General features: G+C 36.6%; 1 protein-coding gene and 1 pseudogene across 1 annotated transcript in view; one reads left to right on the top strand and one right to left on the bottom strand.

The window, feature by feature from the left end:
- AGBL4 (AGBL carboxypeptidase 4) overlaps positions 1-24,553 on the bottom strand; it is a 1,887,457-nt gene that overhangs the window by 1,755,140 nt on the left and 107,764 nt on the right. The gene's annotated exons all lie outside the window — the stretch shown is intronic.
- LOC139439575 (adenosine kinase pseudogene) lies at positions 8,435-9,339 on the top strand (annotated as a pseudogene).

The raw sequence follows: 24,553 nt of genomic DNA, 5'->3' as shown, positions 1-24,553 counted from the left end.
AAAAGCAATGCATAACATATAAGGGATATCCAATAAGATTAAGTGCTGATTTCTCACCAGAAACCATGGAGGCAAGAAGACAGTGGTCTGATATATTTAAGATACTACAAGAGAAAAACATATCCAGCAAGACTGTCTTTCCAAAATGAGGGCAAAATAGAATATTCACAGATAAACAGAAACTAAGAGAATTTCTAAGCAAGAGACCAGATTTTCTGGAAATACTGAAGGGTGTATTAGAGCCTGAAAAGAAAAGACAGGAGAGAAGGGCCTGGAAGAGAGTCTAGAAATGAAGATTTTACCAATAAAAGTAACTGAAAGTGCCAAAAGAATGGTGAAAATAAAATTCGACAGACAAACTCAAATAGTCAGGAATAAACTTAACCAATGATGTAAGGCACTTATATTCAGAAAACTGCAACTCAATGTTAAAACAAATCAAAAAAGCCCTAAATAACTGGAAGAACATTCCATGTTCATGGATTGGAAGACTATTATGTCATCAAGATGTCAATTCTACTCAAATTGATATACAGATTTAATACAATCCTGATAAAAATTCCACCAGCACTAAAGAAAAAATTGAAAACATGATCATTAAATTTATTTGGAAGGGTAAGGAGTCCTGAATAGCCAGAAACATCATAAAAAGGGAAAATGAACCCTCATCTCCAGACTTTAAATCATAACACCTACCTACAGTGGTAAAAACAGCATGGTACTTGTCGAAAGATAGACGCAATAGACCAATGGAACCAAATTTATGGTTCAGAAACAGACCCTTGCAGGTATGGTCAAGTGATTTTTGACTAGCCTGTCAAATGCTCACAGCTCAGGCAGAACAATCCATTCAACAAATGGTGCTGAAAGAATTGGATATCCATAGCCGAAAGAAGGAAAGAGGACCCCTATCTCACACCTTATATAAAAATTAACTCAAAATGGATCAAAAAACTAAAAATAAAAGCATGAACCATAAAACTTCCAGAAGAAATTATTGGAAAATATCTTCAAGACCTGGTCATAGGTGGGGGATTCTTAAAGGAGATAAGAGGAGGACTGAGTGTACTACCGATGTTTAATGTATATAGAAGTTTTAATTAGTTTTACTGTAAAAGTGTGGAAATATATAGATTGGATGGTAACACACAGTGAGTAACAGCTAGTTTATAAATGAGGATGTAACTGAAAACAGTAGTCTAGGTGTGTAAATGACAACTGACAGAATGCTACAGAATAATCTAGGAACTGGATAGCAGAGTAAACCAAGAGGTGGATGAGAATTGTGGTTGATGGTACAGATGCAAGAGTGTCCTTTGTGAGCTAGAGCAAATGTATATCACTACTGCAGAGTGTTGAAAATGTGGAGAAGCATGGGAAAAATACAGCTGGAGTGACCTATGGACTGTGGTTAGTAGTAATAATATCATATTCTTGCGTCTATGCAAAAGATGCACTGTGTTGATAAGGAGGCAGTATGGAAAACGTGAGCCAAATGTACACTATGAACATGGTAACAATCAGACGGTATTATTTTATCTGTAGCAAATGACACACCACATTGTGATGTGTTGATGGAAGGGCGTTGTTTGGGAATTTTGCACATGTGCATGACTGTTTTATAAGTTTAAAATTTCTGTCATAAAAAACATATTTAAAAAATAATAATAGGGTTGGTTGGGAGGAAAACACACCAAATGTAAGAGAAGGACTATGAAGGAAAAAATGATGCAACAAAAAGAGACACAGTGGAGAGACAATAAGAGACACAGCAGACCAGGGAGCTGAGGTGGCCCAAGAGATTGAGCACCTCTATCCCACTCTGGAAGGTCCCAGAATCAGTTCCCTGTGCCAACCAAAGAGAAGACAAGCAGACACAGAAGAATGCATAGCAAATGGACACAGAGAGCAGACAACAGGGGGCAGGAAGGATAAATAAATAAATAAATAAATCTTTTTAAAAAATAGAGAACATTAACAAAACAAAAAGTCAGTTCTTTGAAAAACTCAGTAAAATCAACGAACATATATAGCTGGACTAACATTTTAAAAAAACAGAGGAAACAAATAATTAAAATCAGAATCAAGGGGGACCTTTTTACTGTCCCCACAGAAATAAAAGGATCGTAAGAGAACACTATAAATGGAACAACATTCCATGTTCATGGATTAGAAGACTAAATATTGTCAAGATGTCAATTCTACTCAAAGCTATGTACAAATTCGATGTAAACCCAATCAAAATTCCAACAGCCTTATTTGCAGAAATCAAAAGGCCAATCATCAAATTCATTTGGAATGGTAAGGGGCCCTGAATACCCAAAAGCATCTAAAAAAGAACAAATTCAGAGGACTCACACTTCCCAATTTTAAAACTTATTACCTAGTGACAGTAGTCCAAAAAGCATGGTGTTGGCACATGGACAGAAGTATATACCAATGGAATCAAATTAAGAGTTAATAAATAGGCTCTCATATCTATAGACAACTGTTTTTTTTATTTTTTTATTAGAGAAGTTGTGAACAAACAAAACAATTGTGCATAATGTGCAAAATTCCCATACATCACCCGTCTACCAACACTTTACATCATTTTGGAACATTTCTTAGAGATTATGAAAGAACATTATCAGACTATTACCACTAACTATGGTCCATAGCATACACTTGGCATATTTTTTCCATACACCCCCATTATTAACAGTATGTATTAGTATTGCACATTTGTTATAGTTCACAAGGGAACACTCTCATATTTGTACTATTAACCACAGTCTACCTCCACATGGCTCATTGTGTTATACAGTCCCATGCCTTGTACAGTCTATCCAAAGTGTACATTCAGTGGCTCTCACTTTCATCACAGATTTGTGCAGTCATTGCCCCAGTAAACCTTTGACCATTTTCCTTTCTCAAAAGAAAAGCTCCCATCCCCCTATTATTGACCTGTAGCATTGATATAGTCCCTTCTTTGACACTGATGCAAGAATATTACAATATTGCTGTTAACTGCTGTCAATAAGTTACATTAATTGTAGTTTTTCCATGCATCACAATATTCTTACCACCTTGTAATAGTAACACACATTTGTTCTAGGTCATAGAAGAATGTTCTTGTATTTGTATTATTAACTACAATCCTCATACGTCAATGAGTTGACTAAGATATTCAGTCCCTAGATTATTCTTTAGCTTTCTTTCAATTGGCATTTACATCCCTAGACTATTCCTTTCACCCCAATCCCATTTATAAAGCAACCCTGTTAGTTATACTCACTATAATGTGCTACCATCAACTCTATCCATTTCCACACTTTTATAGTCATACTAATTGAAATACATACATACAATAAGCACCAATATCCCTTCTCAGTCCTCATCCTATCTTCTAGTAACTTAAAGTCTAGGTTTTAACTCCACATGTTTATTCTCTGTATTTAGTTCATATTAGTGAGATCATACAATAATTTTCCTTTTGTCTCTGGTTTTTTTCATATAGCAAAATGTCCTCAAGGTTCATCCACATTATCCCATATGTCCCAATTGCATTTCTTCCTACAGCAACATAGTATTTCACCCTTTGTATTTTATATACCACATTTTATCCATTCATTGGTTGATGGACACTTGGGTTGCTTCCATCTTTCAGCAGTTGTGAATAATGCTGCTATGAACATCTGTGTGCAAATGTCTGTTCATGTCCCTGTTTTCAGTTCTTCTGGATATATTCCTAGAAAAGTGATTGCTGGATATAAGGCAATTCTATGTTTAGGTTCCTGAGAAACCACCAATCTGTCTTCCACAGAGGCCACACCATTCTACATTCCCATCGACATCCTCTCTAGCACTTGTTTTCTGTTTTTCTAATAATGGCCATTCTTTGAGATATGAGATGATATCTCATTGTAGTTTTGATTTGTCTTTACCTAAAAGCTAGTGAAATTGAACACTTTTTCATGTGCTTTTTCACCATTTGTATTTCCTCTTTGGAGAAATGTCATTTAAACCTTTTGCCCATTTTTAAATTGGATTGCTTGCTCTTTTATTGTTAAGTTGTATGATCTCCCAGGCAAATTATTTTTGACAAGGGTGACAAGTCCACTCATTTGGGAAAGAATAGACTCTACAACAAAAGGTGCTGGGAAAACTGGATATCCATGGGCAAAAGAATAAAGGAGAACATCTATCTCATACCATCTACAAAAATTAATATCATATGGATCAAATCACATTCAGGACCTTTTATTAGGCAACGAATTCTAAACCTTACAGCTAAAGCACCAGCAACAGAAGAAAAATTAGATAAGCGGGACCTCAACAAAATCAAACACTTTCATGCATCAAAGAACTTCATGATGAAAGGAAAAAGAAAACCTACAGAATGAGAGAAAATATTTGGAAAGCACATATCTGATAAGGGGTTAATATTCAGAATATATTAATAAATCCTACAACTCAACAACAAAAAGAAAAACAACCCAGTCAAAAAGTAGGCAGAAGACTTGAATAGACTTTTTCCAAAGGAGAGATAAAAATGGCCAAAGGCACTTGAAAAGATGTCAACATCACTGGTCATTAGGGAAATGCAAATCTAAATCATAATAAGATTACCACTTTGCAACCACTAGGATGGTTATAATTTTTAAAATGGAAAATGACCAGTATTAGCAAGGATGTGGAGATATTGAAACCCTCCTACACTGCTGGTGGGAATGTACAATGGTGTAGCCACTGTGGAAAAAAATTAAGCAGTCCCTCAAAAAGTGAAACAAAGAATTACCATGTAATCTGACAATTCCATTCCTATGTATGTGTCCAAAAGAATTGAAAACGGGATCTCAGATACTTGTATACCAATTTTCATAGCAGCATTATTCACAAAAGCCAAAAGGTAGAAACAGCTCAAAGGTCCACCAACATACAAATGGATAAACAAAATGTGGTATATACATACAATAGGATATTATTCAACTGTAAAAAGGAATGGTGTTCTGATACATGTTATAACATGGATGAACCCTGAAAACAATATACTAAGGGAAATGTCAAACACTAAAGAACCAATATTGTATGATTTCACTTACGTGACATACCTAGGGAAATTCTCTAAGAAAATAGATAAGAATTTACCAGGGACTAGGGAGGGGAGAATGGGGAGTTATTACTTAATGGGTGTAGAATTTCTGTTTGGAATGGTTGTGAATGTAATTAATGCTGCTGAATTAAATACCCAAAAATTATTAAATAAATGTTGTCATAAATAAATATTTAACACAATGAAATACTATTGGAAAGACAAACCAAGTATTTTTGTCCCAGTTTTGTATATGAAAAGACTAAATGCCATATGTACCTCACATTTTGCTCCTTCAAACTTGCCTATTATCTTTCAAATTCAATAATTTCCCTCTTTCCTTCTCCACCTTTTATCTCCAATTCACTCCATTATGCTTGCAATTCTGTTGTTGATTACTCTCTGAACTACTTCACTTCCCCGTTACCTTCTTTTTTCCCATATTTAAGAGTTCTGTCTAACTCCTCAGTATAAAAATGCCATAAGTAGGAATCTACACAGGAAATACTGAATGGAATCCACCAGACGCTTTCCAGGATCTTCAAGAAGCTCCCTGAGAAATAGGTCCACCAAAGCCAAAGTAATGGAAAACTCAACAATCCTACTAAGGTAGGTGAGTGGGTATAAAAATCCATGGCATTAGGTCTTCTATTCCATTGTTAGAACCAACTGTCTTTGATACTACTAAGAGGCAGCAGGGTATACTGGAAAGAGTTCTCGTCTGAAAATAAGAAAATGAGTTGAGATCCCTTCTCTGTCACATAATGTGTGATCTTAAAGTCATTCTACATACCTGGACTTAAGTGTTTTATTTCTGCAAAACAAAGGGCATTGAATTAAATGACCTCTCAACGTCTTTTACCTATAAAATCACAATTGCCAACTAATTTTTTAAATTATTTGAATAAGATTGGCCTTGCTGTGAATCCTGGTCTTATTTAATTGGTGTGGTACATAAAAGCTGTGTGACAAATGTTTACTCAATAAAGTGGTGACAGGAAATGGGGCAGATAAATAACCAACTCTGTCAAGATCAGAGTGATGTTAAGCAGTCTTAGTATCTAGGTGAACTGAATTGTTCATGTATTATGTCTAACTGCAAAAGCCTGTGTCAATGCTAATGTCAAGAGGTTTAAAGTCAAGGAATAAGGTGGCAGAGTTCTTTATATTCCCAACACTGTTCCTGTACCTGACATGGAGCAAATATCACACTGATGCCTAAAGCCACATTTTGATTCCCAGAGAACAAAAGCAGAGCAGATCCAGAGCATGAAATAGGGGACCTGAAAGCTCATGTCAGAATGTGCTTGTCATCTCAAGGGAAACCTCCAATTCAACAGGCTAAGAATACTATTCTGCTTCCCAGAGACACTTCTCTGATATATACTATTAAAGGATGACAGCTGCTCTTTAAACACACATGCATGGTTAGATTATCTTTTGCAGAGTCCTCAGCATACTATAAGCCTGAAGAAGGTTTGGTTTATGAATACATTTTTTTTCTGCTGTTATTTTTATTTTTTAGAGAAGTTGTGGGTTTACAGAAAATAGAGTTCCCATATAACCCCCTTCAGACACACAGTTTTCCCTATTATTAACATTTTACATTAGTGTGCTACCTTTGTTACAATTGATAAAATAATATTCTTATAATTATACTATTGACTATAGTCCATAGTTTACATTAGGTTTGACTGTGTTGTATAGTCCTGTGGTTTTTAAACTTTTACTCTAGTAATATATATATAATCTACAACTTCCCCTCTTAATCATATTCTAATATATAATTCAGTGGGATTAATTACATTCATAATGTTGTGCTACCATCACCACCACCCATTACCAAAACTTTTCTAACACTCCAAACAAAAGTTCTGATAATTTTGTCTAGAATGCTGCTGTTGCTGCTCTGTTTTCATAGCTACCATTTATGTGAGGCAGTACAACACAGTAGAAAAAGGAATAGCGCTGGAGTCAAAGAGCCCTGTGTTTGACTTCTCTAACTTTACCAATTTATAATCATGTGACCTTTAGAAAATTACCTAAGCTCTTTTACCTACAGTTTCTGCACCTGTAAAATATAGATTAATACTAGCTACCTCATAGGTTTTTATGAGAATTAAATGAATAAATAAAAGAAGAAGTACCTAGGACAGATATTAGCAAATAAATGTGCATAGTTTATATTTAAGGAACAATCATTTTAATAATAATAATGATGATCACTATAGATAATTTATTGAATACTGAATAGAGCTTAGCAAAGAAGACAGTTGGGAAAAATACAGCTGAAGCATTTAGGCTGCACATAGGACAAGAGGAAGAAACAGAGATGTAAAGATATGGTGGTGTAAGATCAGAATGCCAGGCCAAAGAGTTTGTATTCTATGTTGGGTCTCTTTAGAAGACTCAAGCACTAAAAACATTCTAGAAAGTGAAAAAACAGTCATTCTCAACCACTAACCTTTCAAAGAGTTATGTGATGCATTTTAAATGCCAAAAAGTATGACAGAAGAGAACAAATTTACACAATACAATTCTGGTACCTATAGGTTCCAAAACCTCATGTTTTATTAACAAATAATTACTGAATAATTACTATGCCTAAGGTAGGTATGGGAGCAGACACTGGAAGAGGATATAATTCATTCATTCATTCAAAGTATATATATAAAATTCCCATTAAATGCCAGAACCTCTGAAAGATGCTAAAGTTACAATGATGAATTAGACATTTCCCTGCCCACAAAGATACCATAGTTGTAGTGTGAGAGACATATAGGCAATCTTATCTGAATTCCAGACACAAACTATCCTCTTCCCTTGGCTCTGTTTTTGTTTGTTTACTTCCTTGCTTGCTTGCTTGTTTTTTTGTCAGCCTCTTAAGACATGCTTTTTTGGACCTACTTTACTAACTACTGCTTCTTTTGGTTCTTCTTCCTCCTCCAACTGGCTCTTAAATAAATTTGCTCAAGGTTATTCTGGATAATGGCCAAACAGAGGTTTAATCTACACTTACATGGGCAAGGGACAACTAAATTCTGGGTAATTAGCAGACTGTAGGCAAGATTCAGCAATATCTTCAGCAACAAGAATTATAGAAAACCATACAACATGCAAGGGCAAAAATGTGGATTAAAAGTCTAGTAGGTATATTTTTAATGTGACATTTTGAGTGATCTATGTACCTTTTTAAAAAGATGTTCAAAAAGTCTATTAGGGAACGACAGATCAGAGCAGGTTTGAGTACAGAAAAGTTCAGAACTATGAACAATTCAGTGCATTTCACTCTTCAAATTCATAAGCCATTGTACATTATATCAATTAATCCTCAAAACTATACTACAGGGAAATGCAAAGATGGCAGTGGCAGAGGAAGAGCCGAAACCTAAAAAGGTAAAGATGGAGGTACCACCAGCACTGAGTAAAAATATTCTTTTAAGAATGGGAAATCCTCTTCTGGACATCTCTGCAGTAATGGATAAGTATTTCCTTGATAAGTATTCTCTGAAACCAAATGACCAAATCTTGAGTGAAGAAAAAAACACAAGAAACTGTTTGATGAACCAGTAAAAAAAAAAATTCAAAGTTGAATATCATGCTGATGGCTCTACCCAGAATTCAGTTAAAGTGGCCCAGTGGATGATTCAGCAATACACAAAGCAGCAACATTTTTAGATGTATTGGAATTATAAAAATTTGGGGACATCCTGAAGCAAAAAGCTGCTGAAGCCCATGTGGATGCTCACTACTTTGAGAAGAATAAACAGCCAACAGGAACTTGTGCTGCATGCATCACTGCTGATAACAGATTCCTTGTAGCTAATCTTGCTGCTGCCAATTATTATAAGAAGGGAAAATATCTTGATCTGGAGAAAAACTGGATGTTGTTAGAGAAAGCAAGAATTTGTTGGTTAGCAGGCTTTTTTCTTACAGTTTCCCCAGAATCAGTATTAAAAGTGGCTCACCATGCTTCTGAAAACAAGAGAATTTTCACTTTGAATCTGTCTATACCATTTATTAGACAGTTCTACAAGGAACCACTGATGAAAGTTATGCCTTATATTAACATCCTCTTTGGAAAAGATACCAAAGCTGCTGCTTTTGCTAGAGATCAAGGTTTTGAGAATGAAGACATTAAAGAGATAGCCAAAAGGACACAGGCCCTGACAAAGGTGAACTTGAAGAGACAGTGAATTGTAATCTTCACCCAAGGGAAAGATGACACTGTAATGGCTACAGGTATATGTGGGAACTGTGTGTGAGAGCCTGAATTACGGAGATTTATCATTTACAACAAAATTCTATATACCTTCTATTATAATGATTCAAAACAATGTACCTGTTTTCATTTTAAAAACAATTTACTGAAGTATATCATTTATACATGAAATATATAAACAAGCATATCATAAAATTAAACTTAAAAAACATTCATAACATCATACATATATTGACATATTATACATTAACAATAAATGTTGATGTGTAGTGTGTTATGTTGACTGATTTTTTTGTTTGAACCACCCTTGCATGCCAGGAATGAAACTCACTTGATCATGATATGTAATTGTTTTTGTATGCTGTTTGGTTCAATTTGGCAGGTATTTTGTTGAGAATTTTTTCATCTATGTTCATTGTAGAGATTGGTCTGTGATTTTCTTTTCTTGTAGTATCTTTATCCAACTTTGGTATTGGGGTGATGTTGGCTTCATAAAATGTATTAGGTAATTTTCCCTCCTTTTCAATTTTTTGGAAGAATTTAAATAGGATTGGTTTAATTCCTCTCAAAATGGTTGGTGGAATTCACCGTTGAGGCCATCTGGCCCTGGACGTTTCTTTGTTGGAAGATTTTTAATGACTGATTCAGTCTCTTTGCTTGTGACTAGTTTGCTGAGTTCCTGTATAAACAATGTATCTTTCATAGTGTTTTTTTTAAAATAAGTATATTAATACTTACCTTCTATTCAGAATAATTTCACTTTTTAAGAAGATAATTTTAAAAAATTAAATTGAGTTAAACTACTTTGATTTAGCTTATTTTAATACTTTGGGTGTGAGATTTTGTCCATCTAAAAATCTTTCCTGAAAATAATACTTTTTATTTATAAAATACCTGTGCTAGAATAAAGTAGATTTATCTAGTTGTGAATGTATAAAATCCAGAAATAAGGTACTTCCTCAATTTTTCCTTCAAGAAGAAAATTCACTTTTGCTTTTCCTAGTTGTCTATGCTTTTCCTTAGCTGTCTGTGAAACACTCATGGAAATATAATAGGGATTTTACCTAGTAAACAAACATTTTATTGATTAAAATGATGGCTATTGTCAATATAGTGCTATTTACTATTTAAGCCAAAATACAAAGCCTTTTAAGTCTGTCTGAACCATTCAGATTCAAACCAATTAATAATTATTGTAAATAGTAACGGTAATTAGTTACTGTACTCTGCTGAGCACCAAAATATAAGACATGAGCCTTAAAAGGTATTACTAGGAAATTAAGTAATATGTATAAAAATGTGAATACAAGGAAAATTATAATTATAATTTTTAATTATTGGTGCAGACTACATATGTTGTATAAACACCAAGAAGGAGATCAATAAAGCTTGAAGAAAGATGTTATAGAGAATATGAAGTCAATTTTTATTGAATAAATATATTGCCTGAAAAGGGTCAAAGAAATTATTGTCAAAATTTTTATAGGAAGGACCCTAGAAATAAATTCATCCCAATTTTATTTTAGAGTCATCAAAGGCAAGATTCAGAGATTTGTTTCAAAAATGTTTTAATTGAGTTGTATATATCTAAGTAGGGGTATAGATGAAATGAGATGGGCCATGAGTTGATAATTGTTGAAGCTGGGTGATAGACAAATGGGGGCTTCCTATACTTTTATCTCCACTTGCATATGTTTGAAATTTTCCATAATTAAAAGTTTAAAAGAATAATTATAAACATGTCAAGATTCAGTGATATTAAGTGACTTTCCCGAGATACATTAATATCCTTTCTTAGCCTTTTATTAGGATTTTTAAAAAGGAGGGCAATCCAGGCAAAGAGGCACCTGGTACTATATAATGTTTTACTGTTGTAGCAGGAAAAGCCATGTTGTTAATATGTACAGTAATCAAAACAGTATGGTACTATAGCATGGGTGTAGCTCAGTGGTTGATTACATGCTTTGCGTGTACAAGGTCCCGTGTTCAAACCCTGCTACCCCCTCAAAAACAAACAAACAACAACAACAAAACAGTATGGTAGTGACAGAAGAATAGACACATAGACCAATTATCCAAGGTCAAATGATTTTTGACATGGGTGCCAACTCCACTCAGTGGGTAAAAGAAGAGTCTCCTAACAAATGGTGCAGGAAAAGCTGGATATCCATGTGCAAAATAATTAAATTGGATCCCTTCTTCAAACCATATGCAAAGATTAACTCAAAATGGATAAAGGACCTAAGTTTAAGAGCTACAACCATAAATCTCTTAGAAGAAATCATAGAGGAATATTTTCATATCCTTGGATTTAACACATATCCTTGGATATGACAACAAAAGGAAATGTCTCCACATATCCTTGGATATGACAACAAAAGCATGAGCAACAAAATAAAAATTAAACTAATTGGATCTCAGAAAAATTTTAAATTTTTGTGCATCAAAAAAACATTATCAAGAAAGTAAAAAGACAATTTATAGAATGGGAGAAAATACTTGCAAATCAAGAATTTGATAAGGGTTTATTATCCAGAATATACAGAGAACTCCTACAACTCAACAACAAAAAGAAAAACAACTCAGTTTAGAAAAAGGGCAAAGGACTTAAATAGACATTTCTCAAAAGAAGATAAACAAATGACAAATAACCAAATGAAAAGATGCACAATATCATTGATCATTAGGGAAATGCAAATCAAAATCTCAATAACATATCACTTTGCACCCTCTAGAATGGATATTATTTATAAAAGATAAATTATAAGTATTGACAGGAGGTAGAGAAATTGGAATACTCATACATTACTAATGGGAATGTAAAATGGTACAGTCCAAGGGTTCTTAACCAGGGGTCCATGAACTTGAATTGAAATGAAAAAAAATTGATTCTTGTGAAGACATGTTGGTACAGGTGTGGTATATTTATTAAATAATACACACTATAGTGTGTGTGTGCTTAGAAAGGGGTTGGTGGTTTTCACCTGACTGGCAAAGGGGTCCATGGAGCAAAAAGGTTAAGAACCCCTGGTATAGCCAATGTGGAAAATAGTTATGTGGTTTCTCAAAAATTTAAACACAGAAGTACCATATAAACTGGCATTCCCACTTCCAGTCTATACCCAAAAGAATTAAAAGCAGGGCCTTGAACAGATATTTGTATACCAATGTTCATAGCAGCATTATTTACCATAGCTAAAAGGTGGAAACAAACCAAGTATCCATCAACAGATGAATAGATTTTAAAATGTGGTATATATATTTAATGCAATATTATTCATCTGTAAAAAGGAATGGAATTCTGATACACGGTCAAAATGAATGAACCATGAAAGTAATATGCTAAGTGAAATAAGCTAAACACAAAAGGCCAAATATTGTAATATTTCACTTGGATGATGCATATAGATTAGGCAAATTCAAAGATACAGAAAGCAGGTGATCAGAAGCAATGTAGAGCAGGAAATGGAGAGTTACTGCTTAATGGGTACAGAGTTTCATTTTAGGGCAACAGAAATGTTTTGGTAATGGATGGTAGTTTTGATAGCATAACACTGTATATGTTATTAATGCCAATGAATTGTACATTTACAATGGTTTAAATGGCAAATTTTACATTTATTTATATATGTTACCACAATAATTTTTTTAAAAAAAGAGGTTAGAAATTTGTATTGTCTTCAATCCAGCCTGCCTTCAACAGTATATGACCAGAACATAACCATTAAAGTTGTCAAAGTTAATGGTCAGATCTCAAAGTTGCAGAAATTTTCAATAATGTTGCATTTTTATAGATGTATCTAATTTCTTATGTAGAAGGTTAACAGTCTACTTCCAGCTGTGAAAAAGCCTGAGTTCCACCAAGTGAGTTGCCAGGGATTCATGCCACATTAGGCAGAAGACAAGCATGGATGCCATATTCCAAATTATGAATGGAGACATTAAGGAGACAATGAAATTAGCAGTTGTGGAATTGGGCCTTGAAGAACTGGATTTCAAGGGCAGCAAAGATCATTATAAATACTAAACGAAAACATGAATTTTGCAACCAAATATTCTTCTATTTTGCAAAAGCAACTTTAACTGAATTCATCATGATAATTAGAAAAAAATAAATTTATTTTCAGGCAAAGCATCATCACATCACAATTTTGAAATATACTATATAATATTATCATTTTTCTGATTTGGCTAAATTCTTAAATATTTCAAAAATTTAACTAAACAAACAGTAAAACAGGCAAAGTCTATAAATATATTTTTAAAGTTTCAGTCTTCCTTTGCCTGAAAAATTTCTACATATCATTTATATAATTCATGCATTACCTTTTCTGAGAAGACTCCCCTGACCCACTCCAACTCATCTACTTCTTACCCAGTATCCCTTTTACGTACTTCCATAGCATCTTATGTATACTTTTATAAAAGTAATTACCACACCTTACTATAATCACATGAAAGTGTATCTATCTCCCCTGATTTTAGTAAGCTGGAAACATATATTTATCAACTTTGTAACTGCAGTTACCAGCACAATTCTTGACTAAAAAAAAAAAAAATAGGTGCTCTTTAATATCTATTAGACTCTGTGGTAGCATGCCCTCAGGTGAATCCCCAAAAGCTTACATTCTACTGGCCATGTAATGGGAAGGTGGTATATGTCCTAGTTTGAGTCTTTTGTAGACCCCAGAAAATCCTGCTTTTAAAGTACTCACTCCTGTGCGTAAAAACCCATTGTACTCAGGGCCTTTTGATTAGATTCAGTTAGAGGATCTTTTGATTAGATCATTTTTACAGATCACTTCAGTTAAGGGCCTTTGATTAGACTACAAGACCCAAGGTGGGTCTTAATCCTTTATTGGAGTCCTATACAAACTGAGGAGAGGGAAGTGGAAAGCTGCCATTTTACCCTACAATGTGAGAGAGGACTACAGAATCACCTGCAGTCACAGAAACACAGAGAAACCCCAAAACACTGAGAGAGAGCCCAGAAGCTGGAATCAGTGAAGCACAGAGGCCTGGAAAGAGGTCCCCAAGCGACTCAAAGAGATGAGGCCCAGGGAGAGATAAGCCATATGCCTGATCACCCACAGAAGAGCTAGAGGAGAAAGTAAACCTTGAGGAGAAGGCAGAGAACAGCTGCCATTTTGCCTTGCCATGTGGCAGGAGTCTTGGACCACCAGTAGTCAACCTTCAGTGAGAAAGTATCTCTTGATAGTGCCTTGATTTGGACATTTTCATAGTCTTCAAACTGTAAGATTTTAACCTAATAAATTCCCATTATAAAAAATAACCCATTTCTGGTATTTTGCATTGGCAGCCTTTAGCAAAGCAAAACAGTACACTAATATTATAATAATTATTCTGAAATAATATAGCTGAATGATTTTACTCAGAAATAAAAACTATAGCAAAATTCAAGCTTGAATTTTCTTAGTTTAAGAATCCTGTTTGCTTCACAAATGTTTCCCTAATCTTTTTAGGAACAAACATGTTTAACATCTACTTGAATTTAGTTTGGGTAAGGTCCTTTGGTAATTTATCATTTGTGGATTAACCATAGGGAGTAGCAAGTAAGAGTTTATTACCAGCATATAATCTTTGGCCTGGGAAACCAATACCAACAGCAGAAAGTTGATACCATAACAGATAATACATAAATATTTGGGGGCACTAATTTTTACTGCAAGTAAAAGGCTGTGTGAACCTTATTTGTCTACTGTGATTAAAAGATTCAAAATACAGTCTGATACAAATGAGGAAGTATCCCTTCTTTTGACAGATCCTAATATTAGCCCAGTTAGATATATTTTGTGTGAGGGAACATTTGATACTAAGATTGTGAGGATTATTAATAAAGCTAACATCTGAGCATACCTCAAAAGTAAACAAAATGCAGATGCAGCACAAGCTATATTGAAATAAAAATAAACAGATTTATAACATCACCTACTTAACCTTTATGTAGTTAAGAGAATATACCAATAACCAAATCCGAACTCTCTCTTAGAAGTATGACTTTGAGCTTGCTTTCAGAATCTTACCTCATAGGATTTTGTGACGATTAAATAAGATAATGTATATAAGGTATTGGCAGAGTATGTAGCCAATATTGCTATTATTATTTCGAATCTTGACAGGATTTACTAATTTTAAAACAAGAAGTAACCTGAATGTGTATGCATGTGTATATAACTGGATCTATATCTAGTTAAACAGATTGTTATGTGAAAAACTTTTCTCCACAATTATTTGGAAGGGAATATTCATTATAATAATTGCTCTTGTCAACACCTTATATACATAATCACATATAGTCATTTATATATACATAAATAAGAACATAAATAAATATACAGTAATAAAGCTAAAAGTCATTGTACCATAACAATCATTACAGATAATCAGGTTTCTTCTCTTCCCCCAGTTTGCACTTATAAAATCTAAGATCCATCACCAGCAGGACTAATTTATAGTTTCACAGTTATACTTTTTTCCAAAGTTATACAACCATTCAGTGTCAAAGATACTGATTTAACCTAAGATCTCCCAATACAATTCTCTTCCCTACTAATACTAGTCAACCCCCTTTATTAATTAATAGCCAATAAATATAAAAACCCCATATTTGTGACTATAAGAGTATATCTCAGATGCTAAATTTATATTGTCAAGATATGCTAAGGAATAACTGAAAAATATAACTATCCCATTTCCAACATTAAGATATGTGTGTGTACTACATATGCTAGTAGACACATATAAAGAAACATTACCTTCTGCCCTTCAAACTAATAAAGACTAGCCTTTAATTAACTCCAGCAGCATATAAAAGCTTGAGAGAAGACAATGGCAAAGAGAACCTGTAAGGAGTTGTTTCAATGCATATGAAATTCTTATCTTAGAATTTTCCCTATAACCATATTTATTCTGACAGTTATCAATTTAGCAAAAATGTCATCCTTAAATATGTCTCAGTATATAACACATTTTTCTATTAAGCCAAGAGCTATAAAGTTTCTAACCCCTTTTCATGTGAACTATAAAAATTACTTCAAGAAGAAATTTTCTATCCATGCGGCCCATGCTTTTATGAGTAGTAGCAAAATAATCTCTAATGATGTGACAAAATTCTGCATTGAATTCTAAACAAGCATTTGACTAAACATGGCTTTGATTCATTTAACTTATAATTTTTGAGTGCCTAGTAGGTATATGACACCATACAAGGTGCTATGAAGAACAAAAGCAACATCTTCAGTTTTCAAGGAATTTTTAATCTAATAAAAATAAATGCCCCTCCTATCTAGGAATTTTAAAACCTGAAAAACACTAATTCCACCAATCTTCATTCAAAAAAATAATAGTCTTATTCATAGGAAAATGACCTCATTTATTCCCACAGTTGTTCCTTTGTATTTCTTTCCATCAGTTAGCATGAATGGACAGGTCTAGGCACAGTGCTTTCAAATATATTTCCTTTAAATCTCATACAATGCTGTTAGGAATCATTATCCTCATTTAAAAACTTATTATATTGAGAGTTAGAGAAATTAAGTAACTTTTCAAATGTCACTTAGCTAGTAAGTAGTGAAGTTAAGATAAATAAACCTGTGTCAAACTAGATAATGATATCTTATTATTCATGATGACTTAGTCAAAATTACATGAAAAAAATTTAAGAGCTCTTTTATATTATTACTAAATATTGAATTTCATCATTGATAATTTGCTGTATAGATACAGAGTAGATGGATGGATAGATAATAGATAGATAGGTAGGTAGGTAGGTAGGTAGGTAGGTAGACAGAGTCCTATCCAAAGGCAGCTGGGTCATAATGGTTAAGTATGCAACAGAAGATGGCCTAGGTTCAACTCTCAAGTATGCTACTATCAGCTGTTTGAGTTTGGACAAGATACTTAACAGCACCATAATTCAGTTCCCCTACCAAGTATGCTACTATCAGCTGTTTGAGTTTGGACAAGATACTTAACAGCACCATAATTCAGTTCCCCTACCTGCAAAGTAGGGATAATAATAGTACCTACTTTTCTACTTTTTATTGCTGTTATGAGGAATAAGTAAGCTAATATTTGTAAATACAACAGTGTCTGGAATACATATGCATATAGGCATAATTATATAGTATGTTTCTTCATAAATGTTATAAAAACAAATGAAGTATGGCAAAAGGGATAAAAGGAATAGATATGGGTTACTATTTTTGATAGACTGGTCAAGAAAGGCCTCACTGAAAGATCTGCACAGAGACCAGAAGGAAATAAGGGAGTAGTGAGCCATACAGATAACTGAAGAAAATGTATTCCCAGAAGAAGGAACAGCAAGAGCAAAGGTCCTGAAGTGAGAATGTGTTTGGCATGTTCAGTAAAGGTAAGGAGACCAGTATAGTTTCAACAGGATGAATAAAAGGAACAGAGGTAAATAACAGTGGAGGAGATGGAGGATCATGTAAGACTTCAAATACCAGTGTGATAACTTTAGGTTTAGCCTAAGTGAGATGGTCCTAAGCTGATTAAATTTTTAAAGAGTCATTCTGGCTACTATCTGGGAAATTAACTGTAGGGGTACACAAGTGGGAGCAAGAAAAATATCCAGCCATCAAGATTTACTTGTGATGATGGACCTCACAGGGGTTGTGAAAGAGAGTAGTTAAAGATGACTTAAAATTGATGAATGAAAAAGATCTTATAAATAGATGGTATAGTTAAAAAAATAATATTTTATTTTTGAAATGAAATGATAAGAAGTGAAATCTGCCATGACTGTAGAACCTGTGTGTCTCTGTAGCTCTCAGAAGCACCAGCGCCTGGGCTGTAGCTACTTTGGCTGTCTCTGTTAGCCTGCTGAGGCTTGCAAGGTTGTGACCGCTCTGATGACCTCCTGACTCATTCTGAAGTCTCTTGGTCATGTAAATTCATTTGTCCTTGCCATTTTCCCCTTTTATTCAAGGTCTTTTCTGGTTGCATCACCAGCTGATGATGGTGGTGGTCCTTTGCGCCGGGGAGGCTCATCCCCGGGAGTCATGTCCCACGCTGGGGAGAAGGTAATGCATTTGCATGCTGAGTTTGACTTGGAGAATGGCCGCGTTTAGGCAACATGGAGGCTCTCAGGAGATGGGTCTTGGGCACCCTACAGCTCTGGGCCTAGTTGAAGTTTTGGGCACACAGGCTCGTAAGCATGGTCGTCATTGGGCCATCCTTCTTCACTGGTCTTTACCCTTGCACTTTGGGGACTGTTGCTGTTCCACTGGGGAATGCAGCAGAGCTCCCCGGGGTGAGGCCTTAGCACTCCCTCAGTCATCATATGTAACTCTATCCACTATGACAATACCCAACAAACATCCAAAAATATCTATATACCCTGTGTGCATGCCCTGAAGAACTCCCTTCAACCCATGCATCCCCCATCAATGACAACCCATGCCAGTGCTCTTCCCCTGCCATGGTTGAACCCCTCTGTGATCCAAAACTTCTTCAGAAGTGAAGCCTAATATATTGCCAAATTCAATTAGCAGGAAAAAGAAATAGTAATGACAGGTTTAAAGATCAGAAATAGAATACATAATAATTTAGAAAAACTAAAAGTAAAAAATGGGGGTATTAAAAAATGAAAAATATCATAAAACTTTGTTTTTGACAGTTTGCCTTTCATCACAGTAGTGGTTGTTACCCTGTATGTACAGTGGCAAGGCAATCTCTTCCATTCCTTCCTCAGTGTTTACATCCTTTTTTTTTTAATTTTTAATTTTGTCTTCTAGAAAGTTTTATATCACAGTAAAGTCACACATACAGTATAGGGGACTCCCATATACCCAACATCTTACCCTTTTCCCCCTTCCCCAGCAATGATCTTTTTACATGTGGATGTTATGTTTGCTACAGCTGATGCACAGATATTGAAACCTAGCTACTAACCATTATGGCTTACATTGTGGTTTATATTTTAGACTGTACACTTTTCTAAAATTTTTGTTACATTATGGTTTGAACTTCACACCCAAAGCACAAGCAGTGAAAGTAAAACATAAATGGGACCTCTTCAAAATTAAAGCCTTTTGCATCTCAAAGGAGTTTATTAAGAAAGTGAAAAGGCAGCCTACCCACATATCTGGTAACCATATATCTGATAGGAGTCTAATATTCAACATATATAAAGAAATCCTATATCTCGAAACTAAAAAGGCAACCTATTCAAAAAATGGGCAAGAGATTTGAACAGATGCTTCTCCAAAGAAGAAAAACAAATGGTTAAAAAGCACATGAAAAGATTCTTAACATCACTAGCTATTAGGGAAATGCAAATCAAAACTACAATGAGATACCATCTTACACCTATTAGACTGGTGGCTATTAAAAAACAGAGTACTACAAGTGTTGGACAGGATGCAGAGGAATGGGAACTCACATCCAGTGCTGGTGGGAATGTAGAAGAATCCAGCTATTCTGGAGGACAGTTTGACGGTTTCTCAAAAAACTAGCTATAGATTTGCCATATGACCCAGCAATTCCATTGCTGGGTATATACCCAGAAGAACTGAAAAAAATAACATGAACTGATATATGCACACCAACGTTCATAGTGGCATTATTCACTATTGCCAAAAGTTGGAATCAACCCAAATGCCCATCTACAGATGAGTGGATAAACAAAATGTGGTACATACATACAATGGAATACTACTCAGCTGTAAGAAGGAATACAGTACTAACACAAGGGATAACATGGATGAATCTTGAGGACCTTATGTTGAGTAAGCAAGCCAGGCATTGAAAGACAAATACTACATGACCTCTCTGATAATGAATTAAGCAAATCAAGCTGTCTTAGAGAGATAGAGACTGAACAATAGCCTTATAGGAAATGGCAGGGGAGAGGAAGGTTGTGAGCTGATACCTACATGGGCAAAATCTATGATAAATTGGAGGTTAAGTAGTTGTATAGTCTTAAGTCATTCTTGACAAGACAAATCATTCTGGAGAAAGACTGTATGAATGCAATGAATTTGGAAGGCCTTTTCTTGTTATTTATATTTAAATTTCAAAGAAATACCCCTGGAGAAATTTCTATGAATGCAACGATTTCATGCAAGTCTTAAGTTACCACACATTCTGTATGTTACATCAGAAAATTATTTACTGGAAAAACATCAGATAAATGTCATAAATGCATGAAAACCTTGAGAAAAAAAGGAGTAAGTGAAAAAAAGTATATTAAAGCTACTATTAAAATGCCTGGTATATATTAGATTCTTTATTACTCATTCAACAATATGTGAGACACTCTTCCATGCGCTAGGGTTACAGTGATGCACAAATTAAACAAGGAACATACTTTAATGGTGTGCTGGGTAAGTCACTGACATGCTCAGTGGCCATCTCCCAGCCCTCACCTGTCCCTCTCCTTTTCCCCTCTTGCTTGTTTTTGTTTGCATCCAAGTGTTCGGTATTTTTCTATTTCTCAAGGGACCACAAGCAGCCTGGAGTAGATGTTAAATCTAAACCAGCCAAAGCTGCTTCCAGGGCATAGGGTTGTCAGATGAATGCTTTATGCTCATTGGCAGGTGTCGCAGTGTGGGCTCGCCCGGAGGGCCGCTGCAGGGGCGGTGTGGGCTCGGGCGGAGGGCTGCAACACACGGAGGGGCCTTCCGAGAAGGCACTCCGGGGCCGGCAAGGTGCGGAGGACGCGCGGTAGGAAGAAGACTACCGAGGAGACCAGGATCTGTGCGCAAGTCTGATGTATTCAGGAAGTACAGCGGTTAATATAGGGCGAAGACGGGGGAGGGGCAGGGGGCATGGCCGGGGGGCGGCAGACGGCTGATAGGTTCGTGCAGGGGTGCATCACTGGTTGCGGGCAGAAGACGGGGTAGCCAGGGTTCTCGGGGGCAGCGAGGCGGGGCTGTCATGGCGCGCGGTGGCCCTCAGGGGAGAGGCGGGGTTAGGCCACCGAGGGGGAAGCGGGTGCAGCTGGGCAGAGGGGCGGGCAGTACGCCCGAACCCCAAGCAGAGGGCCTTAACGCCCGTTCCCGCCACCCGGGTCCAACTCGCACCGGCGCCTGTAGACGAGCGGACCCTTGCTATCGCCGCGCTCCCACACGGTGCCACCCTACAGGCAGGGACACCTCCCCCCTGGAGTGTATAAAAAACTAACACTCAGGCAGCACAAGTGTCCGTCATCTCCAAGGCAAAGTGGAACATTTTGAGCCTTCATCCTCTGACTCTGACCCAAGCAAATGGCTTCCCCAGGGGACCAGCCATGATAAGATCTCTTCCCCTGTTCTCTTCGACTCTTTATGCTGTGCGAATAATAAAGCAGTCATTTGATGAAAGTCTCTGTTGTGCCTGAGACTGTTTTCTCACAATGTACCTATAGCAACTCGCACCACAGATTTTGGCACAGTGAGCAGGGTGCAGGGGAAAGTATCCAGTGGGTTGATTCTTTGGCAGAATTTTTCATCACTCTTGCCTTCCTTTTGTTATATCTGGAGTGTCTTGGGCAACACAGGACTTATATGTTCTTTGGACTAAACTGAAAGGTTACGCCACCTACCAGCCCAGGTAGAGGTAGCATCCTATGGCTGGGAGACACAGGACATGATGTCTCCATCCTTTGGAGGAAAGATGGTGATAAATGGGATTTTGAGAATACCCCCAGGAATGTCAGAGAGTTGGCTAGCTGATTCCACACTAAAACCAATGAAGTTGGGGCTTCCACTGCCCAGCATGCATTCCCCTGGTTCATAGCCTCTTATATTAGTTTTCATTCTAGAATCAGACATAACCACACTCAGGCCACCCAGACTGCTCTTGAGATTAATCTGAAGAGATCATTATTAAGGAGACAATTAGAACTAAAGTTGGGGAACCAAAAATTATAAGCCTTTATGCAGAAGGAAATATGAGATATGAAAGACAGATATGGGCAGAAGCCTGGAGAGGATCTACTATCATGGCTGTCCTGACTTTATAGTGAGGACACCACTATCACCCTGATCAACCAGGTGAAACAAAGGAGTCTTGGCTGCCTCACATCCAAGCATGTACTCCAACAACACTTAAGAAGTTGGAAATAAGGGAGAAGGAGGTGAGGGTAGAAAAGGAGCAGCTGACAATGTAGCCACTCTTAAGCTACAGCACCTGTTTGACTGTGTCCCCTGAATGGGGCCACAAACTAGTTCTCCTCCTTGCCCCAGACCTTCCTCTGGGAAATGCGATTGAGTGGGATTATTGATACTTGCCCTGCTTGGGGCAAAAGCCCTCTTATTTGGAGGGTGGCCACCAATAACCCAGCAAATTCTGAGACCACAAGATGGGCCAGAGGCCACCCCTTCATGTCAAGGCCCCAACTTGCCAAACTATGTTCTTGTGGCAATTAGAGCAAGGGTCCTGAAGGACACCATAGACAGGATCTACAATGGAGAACTTTGGGAAAAATATAAACTAGGAGGAAGACCACAGGTTCGACTGGGACAATCTGCCCCTGCCTTACCCCTTCACCACAATCCCCAGATCCGGGCAATGGAAAAGCTGAAGAAGATCCTAAAGATCTCCTGCCTCTCCCTTTGCCTCCAATTGAGAAGCCTGACCCTGGAAAGGACCTCTGTACCCAGATATGACTAAACTGAAAATAGCCTAGGATCAAAGTGATTTAAACAGGGAAAATGGCACCAAGGTAGGTAGACAGAGTCTGACCCTCTCACAGAAAAAGCAGAGAGAAGGCAGGGACCTATCTAAAAGGAGCTGATTTGTATATAGACAGAACAGGAAGGTGCTCTGAGTCATCAAGAAGGATAGGGGATGTGTCATGATGATGGGAGAGAGTGTTGCTGTGGGGGGAGTGGTGGGGTGGGGGCGGTGGGGTTGAATGGGACCTCATATTTTTTGAATGTAATATTTTTAAAAAATGAATTAAAAAATTAAATAAAAAAAAAAGGATAGGGGAAAGATTAAGCTAAAGGAAAACCATGAGTTGCTAGCCCCAGTAGCTGGAAGTGGCAGATACACCCTACCCTCAGGGCAATGGGCTGGGAGGGGCATTCCCTGGGAGGAAGAGGGATCTAACAGAGGGTGAAGAGTGGTTGCTTCTGTGGTGACTTTGGCCAGCTGAACCCCGTGTGAATCTCAGAAGGGACCCCAACCCAACAGGAAGAGGGGAGGGGTATTTTCTCAGGCAGACTGCCACACCCAGGTACCAAGGGAGAGAAAAGAACTAGATTAGAGAGGGGGTGGGACAGGAGCCTCATCAGCAGGACTCTAGCAAACTGTAGTACAAAAAATACTTGGGGGAAAGGAAGCAGATAGCTTTCTGAAGTCTTATCTATTTAGGGAGACAGTTTGCCTCACTGGAGGCATTCCTGCCTTGCATATATGAGGCCCCTGGCTCAATTCCCCAGTCTGGGATATCAGGCATCCAGCTGGTACCTTATGACAGGGAACATTGAGACATTCTTCTTATTTTAGGCTTTCTTGGATCTTTTCGTTTGTTTGTTTCTTTTAAAGGGAAGGTTGTTTTCCCTTGGTTTTTTTTTTTTCTCTTAGTTGCTGCTGTTTTGTTTGTTGTTGTGTTTCCACTTTGTTTCCCCTTTTATTTTCTTTTACAGATTTTTTTCTACCTACATTATTTCTTTTCTTTCCTTCATTTATCTATGTACTGTTTTCTGTTGCTTTCTTTCATTCCATTATTTTAAAAACAGAGGACTACAAGTGTTGGAGAGGATGTGGAGAAATGGGAACACTTAATCCAATGCTGATGGGAACAGCGAATGGTGCAGCCATTGTGGAGGACAGTTTGGTGGTTCTTACGGAAGCTAACTATGGCACTGCCATATGATCCAGCAATCCCACTGCTGGATATATACAGAGAAGAATTGAAAGCAGGGACACAAACAGATATATATCTATTCATAGCAGCATTATTCACTATTGTCAAAAGTTGGAAACAACCCAATTACCATCAACAAATGAAGAGATACACAAATTGTGGTATATACATACAACAGAATATTACTCAGCTGTAAGAAGGAATGCAATATTAACACATGGGATAACATGTTTGAATCTTGAAGACCTTATGTTGAGTGAAGCAAGCCAGGCACAGGAGGACAAATATTACATGACTTCACTGATAAGAATTAAGCAAATTGAGCAGACTCAGAGAGCTAGAGTCTGAAAGATAGGTTTATAGGAGACAGAAAGGGAGGAGAAAGTGGTGAGCCAATGCCCATATAGGCAAAATCTAT

The sequence above is a fragment of the Dasypus novemcinctus genome, chromosome 9, assembly GCF_030445035.2.
Source record: "Dasypus novemcinctus isolate mDasNov1 chromosome 9, mDasNov1.1.hap2, whole genome shotgun sequence".
NCBI lineage: Eukaryota > Metazoa > Chordata > Mammalia > Cingulata > Dasypodidae > Dasypus > Dasypus novemcinctus.
Note: the sequence above shows the minus strand (reverse complement) of the source record. Positions and strands in the feature narration are given on the sequence as shown.